The 26325-nt window shown below is 45.7% G+C and overlaps 1 non-coding gene across 1 annotated transcript; it reads left to right on the plus strand.

Moving 5' to 3' along the window:
* Positions 1–12633: 12633 nt before the first annotated feature.
* On the plus strand, positions 12634–12707 carry trnan-guu (transfer RNA asparagine (anticodon GUU)). Its single transcript has one exon. It is a non-coding gene; the product is annotated as a tRNA-Asn (tRNA).
* Positions 12708–26325: the final 13618 nt, after the last annotated feature.

Consider the following 26325-nt stretch of genomic DNA (forward strand, 5'->3'; position numbering starts at 1 on the left):
ACGTTGGTTTGCCAGTGTGTTTACATCAGGATTTATATTTGAGAGTGTTTGCTCATCTGTTCCAGAAGCTTCTTCTAGAGTTGAGCCTGGATGAGTGGAGGGACCTTTTTGACCATCAGGACTGGTTTTTGATGGCCTGATGGTGCATCGGGGTCATCATGGTCCTCCACCATCTGCAGGGGTTCCAGGACTGTTGTGGTGTTTGTGGGAACTGCAGGGGGGAGCCCTCAGACCTGGAGAGGAAGTCCTGACACCAGCAGACCCCTCACCACCTGCAGCCTTTTTCCAGCTCCACCAAACCCACCATTCACTGCCTCCTCATCATCTGGGCATCAAAAGCAGCTCAGACCTGCTGCAGCTCAGAGACCTCAGCCATTTTTAGGATGTCTCCATGATTCTCCTTCACAGGATTTTCATTCAGAAACAAGAGAACTGTCAAAGACCACAACAGTTTTCAGCTTGCTGCTAAACAGTACTTCAACTACCATTCCACTGTGTAATGGCAGTGACTGATGTGTACTATATGCAGTACTAATCAAGTACAAGGCAAGGCAAGGCAAGGCAATTTTATTTGTAGAGCCCGTTTTCACCAACAGTTTGTCTCAAAGGGCTTCACATGGCATCATAACAACATCCTCTGCCCTTAGACCCTCACATCGACTGAGGAAAAACTCCATAGAAAACCCTACCCTACAGCCCTGACTGCTACTTTATCTCCAGTGATAGGAAGGATAAGAATGTTGAAATGGACCCAGCAGGAAGAGAATCTCAAGTCATGGCAACTTTACTGAGCAGCACTCTAAACCTGCTTTGTGAAACGGGCCCCTGGTCTCTTTTAAACGCCCGGGCTACAAATTGATCATTTACGGTACATGTAACATGTGTGTGTGCCTCTAATTTACATAAACTGTTAATACCAAGACAAATGCTACCTTCAATTAATCATTCATGTCATGGAACCCTTGGTCTCCATTACATTGGTCAACCAGAGAAGCTTCAACTGATGACGCTCATTCAACCATGATGAAGGTCAACCTCCATTATCTGCTATGCTCCTTAACAGGGGAATTAGCTCAAATGGTAGAGTGCTCGCTTAGCATGTGAGAGGTAGAGGGATCGATGCCCTCATTCTCCAGAATACTTTAACTTGTTCTGTTGATCAGAGGAGCTGCTGGGTGATGAATGCTGATGTTTGTCCACTGCTGTGATAAAGTGTCCCCTGTTACTGAGATGTGGATGAACACCTGCTCAGGTCAAAGCTGCAATGAAGTCAAGTCATCACCCTGTAAAGCAACAAATAACAACAGTAACACTTTACAAGTAGAACAGGTCCAGTTCCACACTCCTTAAATGAATTTACACCCAACTATTCTTCATGAGCAAGCACATCCTAGCTTAGGCCCAACTTTTCTTGGCGCTCTCCCAGATGCTTGGGAGCTGCTGGGGGAGCGCTAGTTGGGCCTAAGCTAGGAGCTAAGCTAAGGTGGTCTGCACCAGCTAATGAGGGCTGGCTAGCTCTCGCAGCTTTGGTGCAGAGCCGCTGCAGGTCCAATTCAACATCGCTAAGCCTCACCTCCAACACAACAAAAAACTACATTTAACACACTTATCAGTATCACTAAAGGAGGCAGAGGAGGAACAAAACATGTGGCACTCTGAGCAGGAGAGAGGAGAACAAGAGGGAGAAGCCATCGTTAGCTTAGCGTGTTTACAAGGCAGAAAGACTGTTGCTACCAGAATGATGGTCTTTTAAACTTCAGCCAAATAAAGCAATTAGGTATTAATTTTTGGTGGGTAATTAGTCAATGAAATAAGGAATTAGCAGGGAGGATCACACTTTAGCGAGCACAATGAAGCAAGGCTCTACGTTCAGCAACACAGAAAAAGGAGTTGAGGTCACACGCTTCCTGCAACCAAGGTAAAAAATCCAGGACGGACGAAGGGGAGGACGACAAAGACAAAGACACAAGAAACAGAGATAATAACCTTAAACTCCATAACAACCATAACACATATTGCCCACACACACACACACACACACACACACACACACACACACACACACACACACATTTTGTGAAACAACTCAGGTGTTTTACTCAGAGGGATTCATTCATGATAAATGAGCATGGAGGAGACCCAGTAATCATCAACACAAGCGTCACATGTGCAGGTCACCACCCACTTTTATTGATTGGTTCTTGTAAGAATCACTCCTAACGCCATCAGGGTGTCATTTTTTGTCCTGCCCTGTCTCAACTGTTGGAGCACAACTACAGCCTGAACTCTGCCACTACCTTATCCCTCCCTAACATCCTCATACAGACCCACTATCTGGACTAACCTGACCCCCCTAACCCTCATCAGTCACTCCTAGTGCCTCACACTGGAGGGAATAGGAGCGTCTGTGAGCTCTGACTGTTGGGATGCACATCCATGTGATGAAGAGCTGTTTTAAACAGGGAATCATTTGACCTCTTGATCTGTGTGGGCAGGTACAGAGGGACAATTCCATCATGAACAATAATATTACTAAACAAATGGGTCTTTAGCTTCTTTCTAAAGGTGTCCACAGCGTCCTCATGTCCAGTGGGAGAGCGTTCCAGATTCTAGGAGCTGCAACCTGGAAGGTTCACTCTCCTTCAGTGAGGCTGAATCCCTGTGGTCAGGGAGGATAAGGGACCCCACAGGTATCACTAAAGTGCTTTAGACTGCAAAGCACTCAGCTAATCAAGCTGGGATCAACTGCTGTGGTGATCAAGGTCTCATCATATATAACAAACAAAGAAAACAAAGTTGAGGAAAAGCAGACAAAGAAGAAACTATGAACATAAACAGAGCATCTTCTACACCAGATGTCACACGGCTCAGTAGACCTCTGGTTTGACCCTTAGCAGGTCCAGTCTCCAGGGTGCCCCCATCATTCTGCTCTTCAGTCACAGGACATGCAGCAGAATCCCGTCGCTCCTCTGCAGAAGAACATATGAGAGCGTCTGCTTGCTCTTCTCTGACTGGACGTAGGGGAGAGTCTGTTTGCTCTTCTCTGGCTGGACGTAGGGGAGAGTCTGCTTGCTCTTCTCTGGCTGGACGTAGGGGAGAGTCTGCTTGCTCTTCAGAAGTTTGCTGGACCTTCACTTGAAGGTCATGATTTTCCTCTTTCAAACAACTTTTTAAATCATGAAAATTTCCCAGGATTTCCCTCTGAGCACTGCTCCTTTTCTTCTTTTTTTTTCTCACTGCACATAGAAGACTCTGAACTTCACCGTTCAGACTGCCAGTCTTTGTGGGGTCCTGGTCCTTCCTTGATTCAAGGTGGGCCAACTCAGCAGTGAAGGTCTCTGTCTCCTTAGATGCAGTAGAAACTCGTCTCCTCAAACATCCATTTTCTGCCTCTCTCTCCTCACTCTGGGATCTCAGCTGTTCAAGAGTCGTCTTCTTCTCAGTGAGTTCTTGTCTCATTTTGTTCATCTCTGCCTGGATGGAGCTGAGCTCACACTTGAGGTCACACTTCTCCTTGTAAACCATCTTCACCTCAAGCTGAAGATTGTGGACTTGTGTGTTCAGGTCTCTGATCTGAGTCTGGTTCTCCTCCCTCACAGATTCAAGGTTGCCCACCATGGCAGACATGTTCTCTACCAGCTGATATGCAATAATCTTCTCTTGTCCAAGACTAGAAACCTGTCCCCACAAATTCTGGTTTTCTGTCCATCTCTTGTCACACAGAGACTGAAGCTGATCAAGTGCACTTTTCTTCTCAGTCAGGTCTTCCTCAAGACATTTCATCTCCACCTGTTCACTCTCCCTCAGAGACTGAACCTGGGTCAGTTCTTTTCTGAGCTCATTGTTCTCTCCATCAACCCTCCTCCCCTCACACTGAAGACTGTGGACTGTTGCGTTCAGATCTTCTATCTGAGTCTGGTTCTTGTCCTGGACCGTTTGGAGGTTGGCCACCACAGCAGTGAGGTTCTGGAGCTCCTGGATTGCTCTTTTATTCTCACGTTCAAGGGTAGAAACTTGTTCCCTCAAATTCTGGTTTTCTGCCTGTGTGTTGTCACACAGAGACTGAAGCTGCTCAAGGGCAGCTTTCTTCTCAGTCAGGTCCTCCTGCTCTGTCAGCCTTAGAGATGGAGGAGCAGGATCACATTGACCAGGATCATTCAGTGGATAAATACAGCTCCTACTGAGATCCACCAGATCTCTGAATGCTCCAACGATACAATCCAATGGAGTCATAGCCTTCTGTCCTGGGTTGATCTGAAGATCTTGAGCCAGACTAAATCACCTGGAACTGTGAAGTCTTTAAAGACCAAAACTGCCCCATAAATGTGGAGTCTGGGTTCTTTTCTATAATGTGATGGCAATGACAGAGTGACATCACTGACATGACTGGATGACTTCAGTCATGTGACTGATGTCTTGAGTCACATGACTGGATGACAGTGTAGATTCCAATGTAGAGGTTGGGGAAATAGTCTCTGAGAATCCAGCTTGAAGCCACGCCCTCCTTGTTTTTGAAAAACCCAAACAGAGACCATCAGTCTCCCTCAAATCCTGTACTTGGTTCAATGTTGCTGTTCCATTTTGCAGCAGCAGGTGTCGCTGTGATACCAGGTTCAGTTCAAGATTCCCATCTCCAACTCATGTTGTTGACCTCAGTGGCAGGTAAAATGGCGCTTCAGTAGATCATGTGATCAACTCATGTGTGTCCTCACTGCTCCACAGGTCTGTCAAATGTTCTGTAAAATAGTTGGACCCAGCAGAGCTGCTAGATTAGGAGTTGATGGAGTCGTTGCAGATACCAGGGTCCAAAGTCCAGCTTGAACCTGGTTTGTGCAGTTCTTTGTCAAGCTAGCAGCCGTTCTTTTCACTGCCAAGCTAAAGTGACTTCTGTCAACAAAGGTCAACAAACAAAAGGATATTTCTACTGGCAGTTCAAGATTTTGATCAAACTCCTTTTTCAGAGCTGGAACCTTCCTCTTGTGTCAGCTTTCTGTTCCCATCTCCATGGTAACGGTCAGTTTTGACCCACGTCTTCAATCAGCTGTCAAATAAACTAAAACAATTTTCTATCCTCCAAGTTGTTTCTATCTCTTGGTGACCTTGTTAGGCTTCCTTATCCATGGAAATATTGATTGATTGATTGATTGTTTGTGTTTAGATGCATGTGTGACACTTCTGAGTGTTCTTTCCAGAGATGTTTCCTGCAGTTGAAGCACAATCCATTTGTCCTGCTGTCCTGACTGCTTGGGCAGTCCTGACCCTCTTTCTTCTGGAACCAGATCCTGAGTGGGGTTGTGGCTGTGGCTGTTCTGGTTGGTGTTGAGGCAGGGCTGCTGAGGAGGATGCTGTTGCACTCTTGGTGGATGTGGGTCCACAACACAAATGCAGTCTATGCAGACACATCAAGGATGGTCTTTGTTGTGTTGTTGTGTAGGTCGATGGGAGAACGAGGCTGATGAGAGTCCCTGAAGCTCCCATGACTGGGAGAGGAGCTGCTGGCAGTGTTGCTGACAGTGCACTTCTGACTTCAGGTTTGGCTCTGATTGTTGCTTTGTCATCTTATTTTGATAACTGGGTCTAAACCAATCCTTATGATTTTATAATTCAGTGAAAAACATTTTTCTTTTATTTTTTTGAACTAGAGGTTCCTGACAAAGTCAAAAATCCTTGATACAATAAACAAATTGATGTGGTTCTTTGATGCATTTAAATCCTAAAACAGGTCCCACAGGAGGAAGGTTAAATCATGTGACCATCATCATAACAGCTGTTGACCTTGTTGTAACTAGTTGATGGTGCTAAATATCACCAGCTTGCTAACGTTAACTAGCTAACATTGCTAGCTAGCGAATATTATTTTCTAACTTCAGGCCTAAATTTTGGATTGACTGTTAAAATTGTTCCCCTCACCTTTGTAACACCAGGTTTTGTCTTGATGATGTCATTGTAACTGCCTTTCTGATTCTAAAATATAAATGCATCCAAAATAAAAATGTCAAACTGCCCCTCCATGGAAACATCATATTTAATATACTGCAATATTCTTTTCCAGTGTACTGCACTATATTTTTGTTTTATCAGAGAGACTTTAATGTCTGTCTTTGATCTCTAAACTCTGACTCTGATGTCATTGGTGTTGACTGAATTCTACCCCCTGACAGACTGGGAAGGCTCATATTGGTGATGTCATCATAAATATATGAAGGTCTTGTTTCAAAGTAACTTGTTATTTTGTTCTTGGTTGTCATGGTGACTCGTGGTATCGGGGCTCCATTGATGATGTCATTTTGTCATGGTTGTGCACTTGTGACACTCAAGGTGAACGTACTCACAGCTGATTGGACCAACTGAGATCAGCTGTTCTGAACCTGATACTCAGAGTTTCCATCTCAGTGTCAACTCAGGAGTGACTGAGGAGAAGAGTTTCAGAACAGCCACAGTTGGGGGACTTCCATCCAGCAGCCATTTTCTATCCCTGTAAGGAATTAAGGGATCTGGAGCTGCTGGGTTCAGGTGGATCCAGAACACAAGATGGAGGTCAGTCAGGACCCCAGAAGGAGACCAGCATCTGGAAGGTGGAGATGCTTTAATCTGACACCGTTGTGTCAACAGTTCTGAAATCAGAACAAAAATAAACAGTTGTATTTCCACCTGCTACTCCTGCATGTATTCAAGTGAACAGGAACACAGATTCATGCTCAACTTCTCCTGTGTGTTCATCCACAGTCACTAAACAACAACCAGACTGAAGAACTCCTTCATCCCCCGAGCCATTAAACTGTTAAACTCCTCACTGGAGGGGGGGAGGGCCAACAGAAGGACTGTAGGAGAGGGCTGAGCACCATTAACTTGCCCCGATAACAACCGGACACTCGTGCAATATAAGAGACTGTACATTATTATCCATCCATCATCATCTTTCCGCTTATTCCTACACATTAAGGGTCGTGGGGGGCTGGAGCCTATCCCAGCGTCAACGGGCGAGAGGCGGGGTTCACCCTGGACAGGTCGCCAGTCCATCGCAGGGCCAACATACAGAGACGAACAACCATTCACACTCACATTCATACCTACGGTCAATTTAGATAATCCAATTAGCCTAGTCCCCGAATGTCCATGTCTTTGGACAGTGGGAGGAAGCAGGAGTACCCGGAAAGAACCCACACAGACACGGGGAGAACATGCAAACTCCACACAGAAAGATCCCGTGCCCGAGCCGGGACTCGAACCCGGAACCTTCTTGCTGTGAGGCCACAGTGCTATCCACTGCGCCCCGTACATTATTATTATTATTATTATTATTATTATTATTATTATTATTATTATTATTATTTTATTTATTATTAGTATTATTATATAATTCTTGTTACTACTGCTATTATTATTATTATTATAACTATTATATATTTTATCATATTACATCATCATCATCATTATTATATTATATCATCATCATTATTATTGTTATAATTATTATTATTGTTATAATAACAATTAAGAACAATTAATATTATGATTATTCCTGTCACTATGCACATATACATAACCATCCAGGTACACAGAGGCACACGCACATGTATATATGCACACATATATATATATAGTCTTTGTTTTCTCTTCTTTGCTATTTTTATTCTAATCTATGGTAACAGTGCTGTGAATGTATGTTGAGGAGAGTGCAATTTCCCTCGCAGAACGTCCAAAAGGGATTAATAAAGTAGTCTGTCTGTCTGTTTGTCTGTCTGTCTGTCTGTCCAAACCAGACAAAAGGGGGTTTGCTAGCATGGCTGCTGAGATAGGAAGGCTCTGTTTAAATTGAGTCCTTTTCCATTTCTTTCCCGGCTTCTTCAAGCGGTGCTGTCGTCACTTCCTGTGACCACGGGAGGGAAGGGGTCACCCTTCAGAATAAGTTTGAAATCATTGTTACTTCCTGTTCAACAATTCTTTAGCAGACCAACTCAGTGAACAATTCAGTGAGGTAGTGTGGCTGAGCGGTCTAAGGTGCTGGATTTAGACTCCAGTCTCTGAGGAGGTGTTGGTTCAAATCCCACCACTGCCATCATGTCCCAGGTCACTGGAGAGGTGTGGCAGGTCTCTCCCAGCCTCTCTGTGCTGGAGGTGTTGGCTGCTTTTATCACTGTGGGAGGAAAATGTCCTGAACTTGAGGTGTTCTCCTCATCTTGAACTCTCCAAAACAACAAAGTGCAGTAACGCTGAGCTGCCTTCAAGCCAACAACATGGGCACAGTGTACCCAGAGCCACAGGCTCCTCCCAGTATATGCAGCACTGCCAGTGACCTCTGCTCCAGTGCAACAGTGACTCTCCAAACTGAAGCTGATCCAGGACCAGCTCAGGAGGAGCCATGGAGCAGACAGGCTCTCTGATTTAATGCTGCTGTCTATTGAGAGGAACATCCCAGTTGACTCCAACAAGGCTGCTGATGTCTTCAAAGCCAGGACCAGAAGAAGAACCCTCCTCTGAGTCCACAGACCTGAGCACCGCTGCTCTGACTACCAGGTTACCTCCTGGTTATCAGTGTGAAGTCATGGTGAGGTGGTCAGTTGTTCCTTTGTTTTTATTCCAGAGGCCTGGGAGTTAAACACTGAATTAAATAATTTTAATTCTTTACTTGAAGTTTCCTGCTGTTTTGCTGGAAATGTTTGACAACTTCCTCCATGCTGGTGCCCCATCACACACAACAGGTGCACTTGTCCTCTTTTCACCTCTGACCCACAAACATTCCACCGGTGAACGTCCAGAAATTGAAGCATCAACAGTTCAGCAACAATGGATTCTTCAAATCACCTCTGAAATAAAAGATGAATCTTTACCTGCTGAGGCTTCAGAGCCAAATTGTGAACCTTCAACTCTCACATTCCTGTTCTTGTCTCAATCCTGCTCTCCTAAATCAAGACTTGTTCAATAGATGGTCAAGCAGAGAGGAGCAGAGGAAGAGAGCTGGGACCAGAACCAGAGGCTGATGGATCAAAACCATCCTCTGCTCAAAGAAAGGAGAAAAATAAACCTGTTAGTTTAGAAATGTGAATCTGATAAAAAAGGGGTGGAAAACAAATTGATCTTACTGCAGAATCACCAACCATTGTGAGTTAACAACAGTCTCCTTTCTGACTGAAGCAAAAGTTTACTTCAAAATGTTTTTCTGATTCAACATAGCAGCTAAATGTCCATTTCTATACTGATTATCTGCAGTGGTTCATGGGGGGTGGAGCCTATCACAGCTGACAATGGATGAGAGGCGGGGTTCACCCTGGACAGGTCACCAGTCCATCACAGGACAAACACATAGAGACAGACAACCATTCACTCTCACAGTCACACCTACAGTCAATTTAGAGTATCAATCAGCCTCGTCCCCTCTTGATGTCTTTGGACTGTGGGAGGAAGCTGGAGTACCAGAGAGAACCCACACAGGAACAGGGAGAACATGCAAACCCAGAACCTTCTTGCTGTGAGGCAACAGCACGAACCATCGCACCATTTTGTCCCCTGAAAATGCCATCAGAATTTTTCAATTTTCTGTAAAATCAAGTACACATGAACACACTACACTGATCTCAGGGGTAGTGGCACACTGGATAATGTGTCTGACTACAAATCAGAAGCTTCTAGGTTCAACTCCTGGCCAGCTTAATTAAAACTTTACACTGAGAAGCTTTCATTTCCTGTCCTTCTTCCCAGGATGGTTCCACCTCAGTGGAAAGGTTCATGAAATACTCATCAACTTCTCTGGTCCAATCACATTTATGTTGGCACACAGAGAACAGATCCAGAGTCAGAGCTGAGACTTCAGTCTAACCACCTTAAGATGGAGGAGAAGAAGCCCTGATTTCTGGGTCTCACAGTCTTTTTACTCTCTTGGCTCCACCCACACAGGGCAGGAGAACATCCTCATAGTGAGTCAGTGTTTTTCCATGTTTAACCCAATCAGCTCTCAGTGGTTAAGAACAGGTGAGTTAGTGAGTGTGGTTCGTTCTAATCTGATGTCCAAGCTGCAGGGAACAGCAAAGCCAAACAGTACAGAAGCCTTTCAGCATTCATGCAGACTGGAAAGAGGCTGAAATACTCCCTGCTTCTGGAAGGAGCAGAGATGGAGCCAGAAAAAACACAGAATTTACCCAGACTCTGATTTGAAATAGCAAGAGACTCAAGCTGGTCATGAAGTATGATTGGCTGCCTCTTCGTGATGTCATTCACACACACCTGTATAATCAGGATGTGAGCTGAGGGGTGGAGATCGATGAGTCCTGGAGACGTTCAATAATGTCCACAACTTTGGCACCAGGAAGACAGCAGGTGATGGCACCTGGGAGTTCAACAGACCTGATGATTGAACCACCAACCACAAGGATTTCAGCCTCCATTGTAAACAGAGAGTTTAGATGAGAGAGAACCTGCTGTCAGCCTCACCAGTCAGGGCAGTGGCAGAGGCAGCAGAGTTGAATGAAGCAGGACCACCTGGCAGGTCTCAGCTGGAGGTGATGACATCACTGGCCTCAGTCCTCACCAGTGCTCTGCCTAGCAACAGGGACGATGGAGAGAAACCAGTAGAAGCACTCTGAGAGTTGGAGACAGCAGGAGAGAGACCATGACAGAGTCACCCATGGGAAACTGTTGGATCCACTCAGGACCGGCTGGACAGACACAGATCAAAGACAGAATTGATGATGATGTCATCAGGAGGCTTTGATAGTGTCTTTATTTGTACCTAGAATTCTGTCTTTGATTTCAGGAGGACATAAAAGAAACCCAATTGAGGAACGTAGAGGAGAACATTCAGCTTCATTAGAAACACTTGAACTGTTGAACAGTAGAATTTGTCAGAAACAGTTTACAACACTGAGTGACAGGATTGAAGAGGGGAGATTTTTCTACTTCACATTTAATTCTAACTTTAAACTGGAGATGAACATTTTTAGTCGTTCATATTCTAACATACAGAGGAAGTCATGACATTCCCTTTTTTAAAAAAGAAAAACATGTGAAGCTCCTCCCCCCAGCTCCAGATGGACAGACAGACATGAGAGTGGCCAGGAAGCAAAGAAGTGTTGTGCTTCTCTCCAGTGCTCTGGTGTTGTTGTGTTCTTCTCAGCTCCATCATGAAGACCTGCTGGCACTGGGCGCTGGTGGAAGTTTGCAGCTCTCACTGGAAAGTCCTGAGGCTCCTCCCACTCTGAAGCAGGCAGTTGCTCCCAGCCAGCCCACACTTTCACTCTCTGGTGTAGGAGTGAAGAACAAAATCAGAATCAAGAACCATCTCTCTTTCATTGGGGCTCCTTTCTCCTTGTTCTGATCCAGAAACTCAACAGCTTCTATCATTGATTTGACAGGAAATGTTGATGACACACTGGGATTTTTGTTCTCCTGCTGTCACTGTCAAGTGCCAGTTCAGATGTACTTGACGTTACAGAAAATCCAGCACGGTGGTACAGTGGTCAGCACTGTGGCCTCACAGCAAGAAGGTTCCAGGTTCCAGTCCCGGCTCCAGCACAGGATCTTTCTGTGTGGAGTCTGCATGTTCTCCCTGTTCCTGCGTGGGTTCTCTCTGGTACTCCAGCTTCCTCCCACAGTCCAAAGACATCAAGAGAGGACGAGGCTGACTGATACTCTAAATTGACTGTAGGTGTGAATGGTTGTCTGTCTCTATGTGTTGGTCCTGTGATGGACTGGTGACCTGTCCAGGATGAACCCCGCCCCTTGACCAATGTCAGCTGTGATAGGCTCCACCCCCCCATGAACCTTAACAGATAATCAGTGGAGAAATGGAAATTTAGCTGCTATGTTGAATCAGAAGAACCTTTTGAAGTCTACTTTTGCTTCAGTCAGAAAGTGGACTGTTGTTAACTCTCACAATGGTTGGTGATTGTGGAGGAAGACAAAATCCTTATGAAGCTCTTTTTAACAGACACACATTTCTAAGACGCAGGTTCATTTTATTTTGTTCTTCTAGCAGAGGATGGTTTCGATCCATCGACCTCTGGGTTATGGGCCCAGCACGCTTCCTCTGCACCACTCTGCTCTACCATTGATGGTGCCAGGAGGCCTAAAAACACACAAACACCATTCAATCCAGGACCTTGGATCCTAAACTGAAACTCCATCACATGGTGGCTCTGCTGGGGCTCCCACAGGTGAGTGAGGCTGAGCTCCAGTCTGCTCTGAGGAGGCAGCAGACATCTGCACCACTCAGAGGTTTGGTTGGTGTCTTTGACAAAATCCCAACAAACTCAAATCCTGTTGAAGCAGGAAGTTCTAGTTGAACTCTCATCCACGTCACATGACCAAGAAAACCTCCTCTTTCATTCAGACCAGAACAGACAAACATAGAAACATTGTTTCAGCTTCTGATCAAACAATAACATGTTCTTGATTGTTTGTCATGTTCTATTAATCAGACTGATGATCTCTGGATGTTCTAGGAGGTGTGTCTGTTTCTGATGAAGCCTGTTTGGTGTGGGGGGGTTAAGATGGTGGGGGCTGTTTCAGTTCTAGTGCTGAAGGCTTTCACCATGACAGTCAGACTCTCCTCTGTCCTTCATGGTCCCTCAAATGTGCAGTGGACCTCACAAACTGAATTTAGCCTGAAAACTCTTCATGAAAAGCAGGTGCCTCAGAGTCTCTGTGGCGCAATCGGTCAGCGCGCTCGGCTGTTAACCGAGAGGCTGGTGGTTCAAGCCCACCCAGGGACGATGAGCAGGCTCTACTGGTGCTTAGGAGTCGCTGTGTTAATGATCTGAATGTGGACGGACAGATTGACCCTCCACAGCAGACGCCTGTTACAGATCTCTTGATGAGACGCTTCAGTCTTCTGTTTAGTCGTCGTGTGTCATGCAGTGTTGAGGAGGCCTGCTGGCTGTGGGTAAAGTGGGGGCTCAGAGTTTGTGGAGTCGGCTCTGGAATGAAGGGGGTCACTGTTTGGTTCTCAGATGCTCCAGCTCAGGTTAGCGAGGTGGTGGAGAAATGAATGAGAGCTCTGCCAGCTGGAGCCTCTTGGGTCCCGGGAGGCTTCACTCCTGGAGGTGGAAATGGTGAGGAGTTTTAAAATCTGCTCCTCTTTCACGCTGACTTGTTTTCTTGGGTTCCCTCTTTTATTCATGTGTGATTTTAGTCTCAGCTCTCTAAACCTGAATGGAGCCAGAACCCATTCTAAAAGAGCTGCTCTTTTATTCTCCTGGAGATCAAGAGGATCCTGCCATGTTTGTCCAGGAGACCCACAGCACAACAGTCAGTGAATGGGGATGCAGGCAGGCTTTTAATGGGGGTCATTTGAAGTCCCAAGTCCAGTTGGAGCAGAGGGTGGAGTTTGAGTCTCCAGGAGTTTTTGTTGTTGTTTTTTTCACCAGTTTCTTTTGGTTTGGAGGAAATCATTCCAGGTGTTTGAAAGAAGGTGAGAGCAACTTTGGAAAATGTTCAACTGGTGTTTTTAAATGTCTTTGCACCAACAAATGGTTGACAGGACAGCTTTGGAAACATTTTAATGCCACTGTTCAACACTGAATCTGCTGGTTTCCTGTTTTTAGGAGCTGATGGGAGCTGCACAGAGAAGCTCTTTGAGACAGGAACCATTCAGAGCTCCACCCTGCTTCTTCCAGCAGGATCCACAGATCCACCAACACACCAGCTGTTTGATGTGTGGAGGCTTTTGACCAGGATTCCTGGACAGCACAGCTGGACTCACTCAACAGCTAACTTGTTAGCACCGACTAGACAGGAGCGCTTCTATGGTTTTACTCAGTGGTTCAATATTTTTAAGAGATGTCCCATTCAGCCTGTGGGTTTGAGTGATCACTCTTCAGTCTCCTGTTCTGTTTTATTAAAATATTCATTTAAAAGCTCCTGAGAGAGAGAGAGAGAGAGGGGGGGGGAGAGAGAGAGAGGGACAGAGAGAGACAGAGAGAGACAGAGAGAGACAGAGAGAGACAGAGACAGAGAGAGAGGCTCAAACTGATCTCAAAATTTACTTCAAAATTCTTTGATTATAATCATTTTTACTCCTTGATAGATTCATCACTACAGTGTCATAGAGGGTCCATTACTATTGCAGTATATTAAAGAATATAATGGGTTGGGCCTGTGGCTGTTTCCTGGGGGAGGGGTGGCTTGGGGCTCCCTGTGTTCTGGGGGTTTCTGGGTGCTCTGGTGGCCTGGTCCTGACCTGCCTGCTATCCTGGACTGGGGGCATGTTGTCCTGGTCCCCCACATCAGCTACAGCCAGCTACCCACGGCATCCAAGACAAACCGTAGCACACACATACACATACACACATGTATACACACATACACGCATGGAGCGCACAACTGACCCATAATCACACACTCAGACATTTATCTTAAAATGATATTAAACCAAATGGTAAATCTGCACTGGAAATTCTGCAACCAATGTTTTTCTTTTTTTCTGTTGTTATTGTTTTTGTTTGTTTTTCTCCTATTGCCCCCCCCCCCCTTGTCCTCCCTGTCCTGTCCCTGCTCTCTCTTCCTGTCCTCTCCTGAGTCTCAGTCCGGTAGCTTCATCAATGAACCAACACCATTCCTAATAAAGTTCAACACAGATGGGGATAGGAGGAGTTTATCAGGTTCCTCCTTAGCAGAGTAGAACTGCTTCAGTCCAACAAAGCACCAGGAACATGGATGCTGCTGCTGAACAGGACAGGTTAAAAAAAATAAAAAAATGAAAACACCAGTTGAACATTTTCCAAAGTTGCTCTCACTTTCTTTCAAACACCTGGAATGATTTCCTCCAAACCAAAAGAAACTGGTGAAAAAAACAACAACAAAAACTCCTGGAGAATCAAACTCCACCCTCTGCTCCAACTGGACTTGGGACTTCAAATGACCCCCATTAAAAGCCTGCCTGCATCCCCATTCACTGACTGTTGTGCTGTGGGTCTCCTGGACAAACATGGCAGGATCCTCTTGATTTCCAGGAGTTTAAAAGAGCAGCTCTTTTAAAATGGGTTCTGGCTCCATTCAGGTTTAGAGAGCTGAGACTAAAATCACACATGAATAAAAGAGGGAACCCAAGAAAACAAGTCAGCGTAAAAGAGGAGCAGATTTTAAAACTCCTCACCATTTCCACCTCCAGGAGTGAAGCCTCCCGGGACCCAAGAGGCTCCAGCTGGCAGAGCTCTCACCTGCGTCTGCTGTGGAGGGTCAATCTGTCCGTCCACATTCAGATCATCGATGCAGCGACTCTGCTCGGATCAAACTACTGAGGATGAAACAGACCAATGTTGACATCAAGTAGCAACTCAGCAGCTGATCAACAGAGTCCTCAGCACCAGTAGAGCCTGGTCCTGGTCCCTGGGGGGCTCCAACCACCAGCCTCTCTGTTAACAGCCGAGCGCCACAGAGACTCTGAGTCTGTGAGGTTTGTGTCTTTCTGGTTCCACTTTTCCTGCCTCTGCTGTCTTTTTTCAGGTCTTCTTGATGGTCCGGCTTCTTCTACCTCATCAAGGGAGTGAGCAAAAGAAATTTACAATCCATACCAGGCAGAACACCAACAAAACACTTCTTTCTTCACAGTTTCAACATTTGTGATAAATTTCCACCCAACAAACAAACAACTTAACAGACAACATTCACCTATAAAGTTTTATACATTTATTAAACAATAAAAGACAACTGATTATGAAAAATATGATAAAAACACAGCTCTGACATCATCAAAATAATCTCAAAACTGTCACAGACACAAAGAGTAAAATAATCAAGAACCATTAATTTATTCAAAACAAAAACAGATTTGAAGATGAAAGAACACACAACATAATTTTAACTGAAGAGAAACAAAAAAACATTCCTCTTTTCTGCCTCCACCTCTACCACCTTCTCTTCATTCTTCTAGTATTTATAAACGTGCAATATTCTTTTCAAATATATTTCTCTATATTTTGGTTTTCTAAGAGAGGCTTTGATGTCTGCTTTGATGTCTAAACTCTGACTCTGATGTCATTGGTGCTGACTGAATTCTACCCCCTGACAGACTGGGAAGGCTCCTATTGGTGATGTCATCATAAATAAATGGAGGTCTTGTCTCAGTGTCAGGAACCAATCAGAGCAGCCTCCTCCTGACTAAACAGCTCTACTCATCAAGCCCCTGACCCCAGACTCTTCTTGGTGAACTGATCAGAGATCAGATTAGTAGAGAAGCAGTGACACAAAGGGAAACTTCCTCATTTCCTGAACGCAGCTTCATCAAACAGAGCAATGCTAACTGTTCACCTGCAGCAGTGATGTCATCAGGACAGGAAGTTGATCAGACATGGGAACTTTGACTCAGATCAACCAGGGAGGGAGGAGTTCTCAGAGTTTGATTGTGCTGATGAATCATCAGAACTCTCCATCACGCCGTGGTCTCAGCGTTGGACCTGAAGTCCCAGGCTTCAAGGGTTCTCCCCAAACTCTCAGGGTGGGTCTGACCACATCTGAAGGAAGTAATTCCACCAGTATTAAACTCAATGCCATGTCTCCCTACTACAGAGATCCCTGATTCTGAGTTGAGTCCTTGAAGGCAGCTGTCATGAAACCACTGCTTCAGAAGCCTCCTCTAGACCCTGAGGTTCTCGCCAACTCCAGACTGATAGCTAACCTCCCCTTTCTCTCTAACGTCCTGGAGAAAGCAGTTGGTAATCAGCTGAGTGACTTCCTACATGACAAGAGTTGATTTGAGGGGTTCAGTCTGGTTTTAGAGCCCAGCCCAGCACAGAGACAGCGCTGTAGAAACTACTAACTACCTTTAATTCATCAGATCATGGCTTGGTGTCTGTACTCGTCCTGTTAGACCTCAGTGCTGCCTTTGACACAATTGACCATCAAATCCTGCCACAGAGACTTGAACACTTCAACACTTCCTTTAGGTCATGTTATTCAAAAACACTCCATACATTTCCATCGTTACACAGATGATACTCAATTATATTCATCAATAAAGTTGGATGAAGGCCAACAGTTATCCAAACTACAAACATGCATTCCAGACCTGAAGGCCTGGATGACTTGTAACTTTTTACTGTTCAACTCTGATAAGACAGAAGTTCTTGTGCTTGGCCCCAAACCCTTAGAGGCCCATTTTCTAGTGATATCACTGCTCTGGATGGCATCACTATGGCCTCCAGCAGCACAGTTAAGAACTTAGGGAGTTCAATTTGGTCAGGAGTTGTACTTCAATTCCCACATTAAACAAATTTCAAGGACCGCCTTTTTTCATCAACACACTATCTCAAAAATTAGACACATTCCATCCCAAGATGATGCTAAAAAAAATAGTCCATGTATTTGTTACTTCTAAGCTGGATGGTTGTAATTCTTTATAATCAGGCTGCACTAACAAGTGGTTGAAGACTCTGCAGCTGGTCCAGAATGCAGCTGCAAGCGAACTGACAGGAACTAGGAAGAGCGACCACATCACCCAAGTCTTAGCTTTGCTGCACTGGCCTCCAGTAAAATCCAGAGTAGTGTTTAAAATCCTCCTCCCTTTGAAGCTCTTCAAGAACAGTTCTGACACAAAACAAACTGAAGGTGTGTTCTTGTATTATTATTTTGAACGATTGCAGGGATTTGTTTTTGCAGCATCAAAATGTGATCCAGTTTTGGCGCACACCGCTCATTAGCTCCCAATACACCGGTTGAACTGAAAAGTCACGTGGAATCTCATGTCTTTTGGAGGGTGGGGAAATGTTCATTCCTCCTAGTTGGAGGCACCTGGGCCCATATTTGGTTCATCATTGTGTTGTTTTTTTTTTTTGTTAAATACATTCATTATTTGGCTTTCAACCTGCATCTCCCACACTTTTGTTACAGCTTCAATGTCATGCTTTGACAAATGGTTTCTCCCCAGTGTGCGTTCTTAAGTGTCTTTTCCAATTTCCCTTGACTGAGAATCTTTTACCACAAACTGAGCAGGGGAATGGTTTTTCCCCAGTGTGCGTTCTCATGTGTTTTGTCAGATTTCCCTTTTCTGACCATTTTTTGCCACAAACTGTGCAGGTTAAGGGTTTCTCCCCAGTGTGCATTCTCATGTGTTTTGTCAGGTGTCGCTTTTCTGAGAATCTTTTGCCACAAACGGGGCAAGGGAGTGGTTTCTCCCCAGTGTGCGTGCTCATATGTGATTTCAGATGTCCCTTAACAGAGAATGTTTTGCCACAAAGGGAGCAGGGGAATGGTCTCTCTCCTGTGTGTGTTCTCATGTGGTTTTTCAGATATCCATTTTCTGGAAATCTTGTGCCACACACTGAGCAAGGGAATGGTTTCTCCCCAGTATGTGTTATCATGTGTCTTTTCAGATGTCTCTTTTCTAAGAATCTTGTGCCACAAACTGAGCAGAGGAATGGTTTCTCCCCAGTGTGCGTTCTCATGTGGTTTTTCAGATATCCATTTTCTGAAAATCTTGTGCCACAAATTGAGCAGGGGAATGGTTTCTCCCCAGTGTGTGTTCTCATGTGTCTTTTCAGATGTCTCTTGTCTGAGAATCTTGTGCCACAAACTGAGCAGGGGAATGATTTCTCTCCGGTATGTGTTCTCATGTGTGTGGTCAAATATCCCTTTGAGAATCTTTTGCCACAAATTGAGCAATGGAATGGTTTCTCCCCAGTGTGTGTTCTCATGTGTTTATCCAAACACTTTCTGTTACTAAAACCTTTACTGCATGTTGAGCACCTAAAGGGACGCTCATCCTCACTGACTTCTGTCTCAGATTCAGAAGAGTCTGACATCTGGTCTTCAGTCTGGGGTTGTACAAGTGGATCTGGATCTACCTTGCTGGCTGGTTCTGGTTCTGGTCCTCCACACTCTTCTCCATCAGCTTCTGTTTTCAGATGATGAACTGGGCTGCTGCTCAGAGACTCTTCTTTCAAGTTCTCCTCCGTTAGACTCTGATGAAGCTGTGGGAACTGAGGTTTCTCTTCGTCCCCTTCACTCTTCACAGGGACCAGAGTGAAGGGGAACGTGGTGATATCAGCCTCCTGCTGCCCTTGAAGCTGCCCTCCCTCCTCACTGGTCCAGAGCTCCTCCCACTCCTCTTTAATGTGGGGGGGCTCTGGGTCCTGCAGCTCAGGGGGAACCTCTTCTTTAATCACCAGCAGCTGCTCCACATCTGGAGGACACAAACAGCAACATCAGAAATCTCTTCATTTGACTCTGAAACAGCGGAGCAACAGACAGAAACAGAGATCAACTCAATGAAAAGAGACGTCCTGCTACTGACGACCAGTCAGCAAACTGGGAACAGAAACGCTGGCTTCAGATGCTTGGATCAACGTTGTGTCACCCAGGTCAAAGGTCAAAGGTCCCCTCTGCTGAATGGTTTTGTCCATTCATGATCACATCTGCTAGTTGATTCATCAGTTAATGTCTGACATTTCTTGCACATTTGTCAGGCTCATCCATTTCAGATCCAGCAAACCTAAATATTTTACAAAGATAAAACACAAGGAAACACAAAATGCAGTTTTTGGTGCCAATGTCATTTAATAAGGTAAAAAACATCTGAGCCTCCGAAGGCCCATGTGAATAAGTGATTGCCCCCCTGACCCTAACAGCTGGTTGAACCACCTTTTGCAGCAATAACTGCAGTCAAGTGTTAGCGATAAGAGGCAATGAGTCTTTCACATCGCTGTGGTGGGATTTTGGCCCACTCTTTTGTGCAAAATTGAAAAGATCAATCAGATTGGATGGTTTTCGGGCATGAACAGCCTTTTTAAGGTCCTGCTACAGCATCTCAATAGGGTTCAGGTCAGGACTTTGACGAGGCCACACCAAAACCCTCATTTTGTTCTTTTTTAGTCTTTCAGATGTGGACTTGCTGGTGTGCTTCAGATCGTTGTCTTGCTGCAGAACCCAGGTACGCTTCAGCTGGAGGTCTTGAACTGATGGCCCAACATTCTTTGCCAGGATTTCTTGATAGCGAGCAGAATTCATGGTTGTTCCACAGCTGAGTCAATGCCTATGATATCATTTTACTCTTAATTTGGTGAACTTTCTAAACCTCTAATACTGTAATATTGTAGTAGTAACAGTGTGATGGCCTTTTATTTAGAATTGGAAACTCTTCTCATTGTTCTGTGTTGTTGATGAATGGTTGATGGTCTTCAAAGTTCCTGTTCATGTTGGAGCACTGGAGGTCTGAACCACTGAGACACTCAAAGAGCTGCATGAGTGACGTCACTTCAAGCTGGCAGAACGACTCCAGCCAGGGTCCTGCTGAGTGTTGTGATGCTCCGTGTTTAGCTGTCAAGCTAGCAGCTCTGGACTCACTGATCTGGACTGAAACTGCATTGAAATGAAACAACAGAGCTTCACTGGTGTCTGCAGGAGGTTTGCCTTTGGATTTTGTCCCCTAAAGCGACTGTAACATTGGTTCATTCTGACGGGACTCATTTGCATATCATGTGACTTGCTGCAGGAGACAGACTGCTGACGTGTGTGTGTGTGCGCTGACTGTTTTGATGTTGAGGTGTTAATTGTCATGTTGTATGCATTTCTTTGGAGGTTTTAAATTAAATCAGTAACAACAGGAAATAAACCAATTGTTTCAGGTCGACTTTGTTTCCTGAGCTCCTAAAACTTCCCTTTATGTTGGTAACAATGCAGCTGGAGCCTGGTTCACATTCTGGTCCACAAGTTAGCAGCAGTTGGTGATCCAGTGTGAACGTCATTCAGGCGAGGTGTTGTTGTGGTTCAGTTCAATGGTAACACGCTGCTACTGATTGTTAAGGCAGGGCTTCTTAACAGGACCCAGGAATGAGGGGCCCAGCAGGTCCCTGCGGGGACTCACCTGCTCTGTCCAGCCTGACTCGGGGCTTCAGCACGGCATCGAGCAGCAACCTCTGCCGGCGGTTCTCCCGCTCGTACTCCGCCACGGTTTCCTCCAGCAGAGCCACGATCTGCTCCGCGGCCGCCGCCAGCCGCTCGGTGAGCAGCGCTCTCAGCACCGGGACTCCAGCCGCTGAGTCTCCTTCTCCCAGCTGCAGCAGGAAGTCTTCAGCGGCGGCGAGGATCCGCTCCTGGACCGACACCCGCAGCAGCTGCGCGGCGCACATGTTGAGGTTCTACCGGCGCCACTCAGCCTTCAGGAGACAAAGACCGAGGCCGGGGGTTCACGGACTTCTCCTTCTTTCCTTGTTGTGTTCAAAGCTTCCCGCGTCTTCTTCTCCTTTTGTGAAGCGCGTATTGATGACGTATGTGGTGACGTCCGAAGCCTCTTCAGCCGGCAGTGACCACGTGACTGATTCAGGACCTGCTTCTCCGGCTTGGCGTGAGATTCTAAATGTAAAGCAGTGAAACGCCGTGGTTTCCTCCCTCTGGTTCGCGCGTCTGTTGGAGCTCCACGGCAGGAGAAATCGCTTCAAGAAACCCAACAGACTTGATTTGAAAACGTTGGAAAAACTTCTTTTTTTAATAAAAATTGTAAAATCAAAGCGTCCTCATTCCCATCACTTTCACTGAGACTTTCACATCATGGTCCCATTGTTCAAAGACATGGAACGATCCAGTATGAACGCAAAGACTTCAATGATCTCATTGTGTTCACGGGTCATCAAATCAGTGTCAGTTCAGTCGGTCAAGCCTGCAGGGAAGTTTACAGTCCAGCAGGTGTCAGTATTCAGTGACAGTAACACAGTGTCATGGCGTCCACAGGCTTCATGACGCCTCATCCACCCTTCACTCCTGTCTCGTCCTTGTGTGCTCACTCCAGCCCGTTGATGCACCTGCCACAGCCTCTACCTTGTTAATGCAGCCGTGCCTGTCTTGTGTTCTTCAGCCTCTGAGAGTTTTTGAAAGTTTTATCCGATAGTCTAGATTTAGTGGATACGTTTGCAGCCGTTTGGTTTCTCTGCTCGGAGTACAAGAACATCAACGTCCCTTGCCGTGAACCCTGCTTCTGTCCTGAGTCTGAGCCTGGTCCTGTCAATCACAATGATCCAATTTTTGGAACTGACCATATCTTTCTTTCAAAAACAAAAGAAATCAAGAGAGCGATTCCTCCGTGATGGCATGAAAAGATCTTCCTCACAAACGTGGACGATACAAAGCTCTCTTCCTCTTCATCTCCAATTATTTGACCAAATTTGGCCGTCAAACTGGAGAGAAAACTCAGCCCTGTTGAACTCTGGCAGCTTTCCATTTACAAATAACACGTGTCCACGTGACAAAGTGTGTGAGCAGGAAGGAAGGGAGAAGGGGGGCTGAGAAAATAACAGCAGATCCCTGGATGGAGACCCCGTGCTCTTCTCTCCACCTCTCTTCCTCCCTGCTCTCTCCACCCCTCTTGAACAACACTGCAGGTGAACAGTTAGCATTGCTCTGTTTGATGAAGCTGCGTTCAGGAATGAGGAAGTTTCCCTTTGTGTCACTGCTTCTCTACTAATCTGATCTCTGATCAGTTCACCAAGAAGAGTCTGGGGTCAGGGGCTTGATGAGTAGAGCTGTTTAGTCAGGAGGAGGCTGCTCTGATTGGTTCCTGACACTGAAACAAGTCCAAAGCTCAAGTACACAGGCTCACATATTGTAGTATTCTCAGTCTTCCCACTTCAAGTATTTTCTCCCTTCAAGTATTTTCTACTCTGCACACCAAGTTACCTCTTATGTTAAGTTACTAGCTGAGAGTTGTGCAGGACACTTGGATGGAAACATAACCTTTTTCTCTAATCAGCACAACAATGTGGGCGTGTAGTGAATCAACACCATAACAGTAACGAGGAATGAATGCAGCAGCCATCTTGGAATCACCAGGTTTACAAGGCTTCCACTCGGTGAGAGCAACCCCTCGATGGAGGAGAAGAAGCCGGACCATCAAGAAGACCTGAAAGAAGACAGCAGAGGCAGGAAGAGGGACCAGAGACACACAAACAGACACAACACTGCCACCTTCTGATCTGATGACATCAGAGTTGAATGTGTGGACTGATTTGGAGGCCAAGCCTCACAATAAAAGAAGCATTTTCATGGGAATGTGTTCCATCCAGGGCTGCACGGTGGTGCAGTGGTCAGCACTGTCTCCTCACAGCAAGAAGGTTCCTGGTTCCAGTCCCGGCTCCAGCACAGGATCTCTCTGTGTGAGTCTCCATGTTCTCCTGTTCCTGTGTGGGTTCTCTCTGGTACTCCAGCTTCCTCCCACAGTCCAAAGACATCAAGAGGGGACCAGGTTAATCCAGACTCTAAATTGACTGTAGGTGTGACTGTGAGAGCGAATGGTTGTCTGTCTCTATCTGTTGGACCTGTGATGGACTGGTGACCTGTCCAGGGTGAACCCTGCCTCTCGCCTGAAGATACTGGCATAGGCTATGGACATCAGGCAGCTGGTGTGTTGGTGGATCTGTGGATCCTGCTGGAAGAAGCAGGGTGGAGCTCTGAATGGTTCCTGTCTCAAAGAGCTTCTCTGTGCAGCTCCCATCAGCTCCTAAAAACAGGAAACCAGCAGATTCAGTGTTGAACAGTGGCATTAAAATGATGCCAGTGCTGGTTGTCTCTGTCTAAGGGTTTTGAGGGCATCCAGCTGCAGCCAGGAGACAAACAGGGATGCTGCTTGAGGACATCATCCAGGAGGCTGTCCATGGGGTGGAGCTGGGGTCTCAGACTGGGGACATTGGACAAGAACTTCTCAGAGGAAACTCATCATGGTGGCTCAGTGAAGAAAACTAGACCTGAGCTGCCTGCTGGAACCTAGCAGGTGAAGGACAGAGCTCCACCTCTTTGGAGACACCACCACTGTGGGCTCATGTTGGCAAAAGAAGTGGGTCAGTATTTGACACACACACACACACACACACACACACACACACACACACACACACACACACACACACACACACACACACATGCATGTTCTTACACACAGAGACTTTTCCTCTGTTTTTGTTTTTTACTGGTTTTGAACCAGTAAGTGGTTTCTGTTGGTTTGGTTTGCTTGACTGGTTGTTGTTTGTTGACCTTCCAAATCCACATTTTGGGTTCTGGCTTGTTCTGCTTTTCATTTTGTGTTTGTATTAAAGTTCTGTTGCTGAAAAAGAGACTTCTTTCTCTTTTTCTTGAAGTAAATATATGAGGGTCCAAACTGACCCATAACACCATGGATGTTCCAATAGTTAATGATATTAAAATGAATACTAAATCAAACCAGTCCATGTCAGAGATGTGTTCTAACACCCTCAGTAACGGTCAGGAAACACAACAACCTTTGGTTCATTTCTAGGATTTTCTTGAGGTTCATTTTACCATTTTTTAACTGAAATCGAGGGTTTAGTGACTAAAAAAAGGTCCAGAGGCCCACAACTAAATCTTCAAACCAATATTTCCATGGATAAGGAAGCCTAACAAGGTCACCAAGAGATGGAAACAACTTGGAGGATAGAAAATTGTTTTAGTTTATTTGACAGCTGATTGAAGACGTGGGTCAAAACTGACCGTTACCATAGAGATGGGAACAGAAAGCTGACACAAGAGGAAGGTTCCAGCTCTGAAAAAGGAGTTTGATCAAAATCTTGAACTGCCAGTAGAAATATCCTTTTGTATGTTGACCTTTGTTGACAGAAGTCACTTTAGCTTGGCAGTGAAAAGAATGGCTGCTAGCTTGACAAAGAGCTGCACAAACCAGGTTCAAGCCGGACTTTGGACCCTGGTATCTGCAACGACTCCATCAACTCCTAATCTAGCAGCTCTGCTGGGTCCAACTATTTTACAGAACATTTGACAGACCTGTGGAGCAGTGAGGACAGACATGAGTTGATCACATGGTCCACTGAAGCGCCATTTTACCCTGGTACTGAGGTCACCAACATGAGCTGGAGTTGGGAATCTTGAACTGAACCTGGTATCACAGCGACACCTACTGCTGCAAAATGGAACAGCAACACTGAACCCAAGTACAGGATTGGAGGGAGACTGATGGTCGCTGTTTGGGTTTTTGAAGAACAAGGAGGGCGTGGCTTCAAGCTGGATTCTCAGAGACTATTTCCCCAACCTCTACATTGGTATCTACACTGTCCTCCAGTCATGTGACTGAGGTCATCCAGTCACGTGACTGAAGTCATCCAGTCATATCAGTGATGTCACTCTGCAGGACTGTCATTGCCGTCTCATTCTAGAAAAGAATCCAGACTCCACTTTTATGGGGCAGTTTTGGTCTTTAAAGACTTGACAGTTCCAGGAGATTTAGTCTGGCTCAAGATCTTCAGATCAACCCAGGACAGAAGGCTATGACTCCATTGGATTGTGTAGTTGGAGCATTCAGAGATCTGGTGGATCTCAGTAGGAGCTGGATTTATCCACTGAATGATCCTGGTCAATGTGATCCTGCTCCTCCATCTCTCAGGCTGACAGAGCAGGAGGACCTGACTGAGAAGAAAGCTGCCCTTGAGCAGCTTCAGTCGCTGTGTGACAACACACAGGCAGAAAACCTGAATTTGAGGGAACAAGTTTCTACTCTTGAACATGAGAATAAAAGAGCAATCCAGGAGCTACAGAACCTCACTGCTGTGGTGGCCAACCTCCAAACGGTCCAGGACAAGAACCAGACTCAGATAGAAGATCTGAACGCAACAGTCCACAGTCTTCAGTGTGAGGGGAGGAAGGTTGATGGAGAGAACAATGAGCTCAGAAAAGAGCTGACCCAGGTTCAGTCTCTGAGGGAGAGTGAACAGGTGGAGATGAAATGTCTTGAGGAAGACCTGACAGAGAAGAAAAGTGCACTTGATCAGCTTCAGTCTCTGTGTGACAAGAGATGGACAGAAAACCAGAATTTGTGGGGACAGGTTTCTAGTCTTGGACAAGAGAAGATTATTGCATATCAGCTGGTAGAGAACATGTCTGCCATGGTGAGCAACCTTGAATCTGTGAGAGAGGAGAACCAGACTCAGATCAGAGACCTGAACACACAAGTCCACAGTCTTCAGCTTGAGGTGAAGATGGTTTACAAGGAGAAGTGTGACCTCAAGTGTGAGCTCAACTCCATCCAGGCAGAGAAGAACAAAATGAGACAAGAACTCACTGAGAAGAAGGCGACTCTTGAACAGCTGAGGTCCCAGAGTGAGGAGAGACAGGCAGAAAATGGATGTTTGAGGAGACGAGTTTCTACTGCATCTCAGGAGACAGAGACCTTCACTGCAGAGTTGGCCCACCTTGAATCAAGGAAGGACCAGGACCCCACAAAGAGTGACAGTCTGAACGGTGAAGTTCAGAGTCTTCTATGTGCAGTGAGAACACAAAAGAAGAAAAGGAGCAGTGCTCAGAGGGAAATCCTGGGAAATCTTCATGATTTAAAAAGCTGTTTGAAAGAGGAAAATCATAACCTTCAAGTGAAGGTCCAGCAAA

This window comes from Aulostomus chinensis, chromosome 1, assembly GCF_037954235.1.
Source record: "Aulostomus chinensis isolate RoL2024-O1b breed Wild chromosome 1, RoL_Achi_v1.0, whole genome shotgun sequence".
Classification (NCBI taxonomy): domain Eukaryota; kingdom Metazoa; phylum Chordata; class Actinopteri; order Syngnathiformes; family Aulostomidae; genus Aulostomus; species Aulostomus chinensis.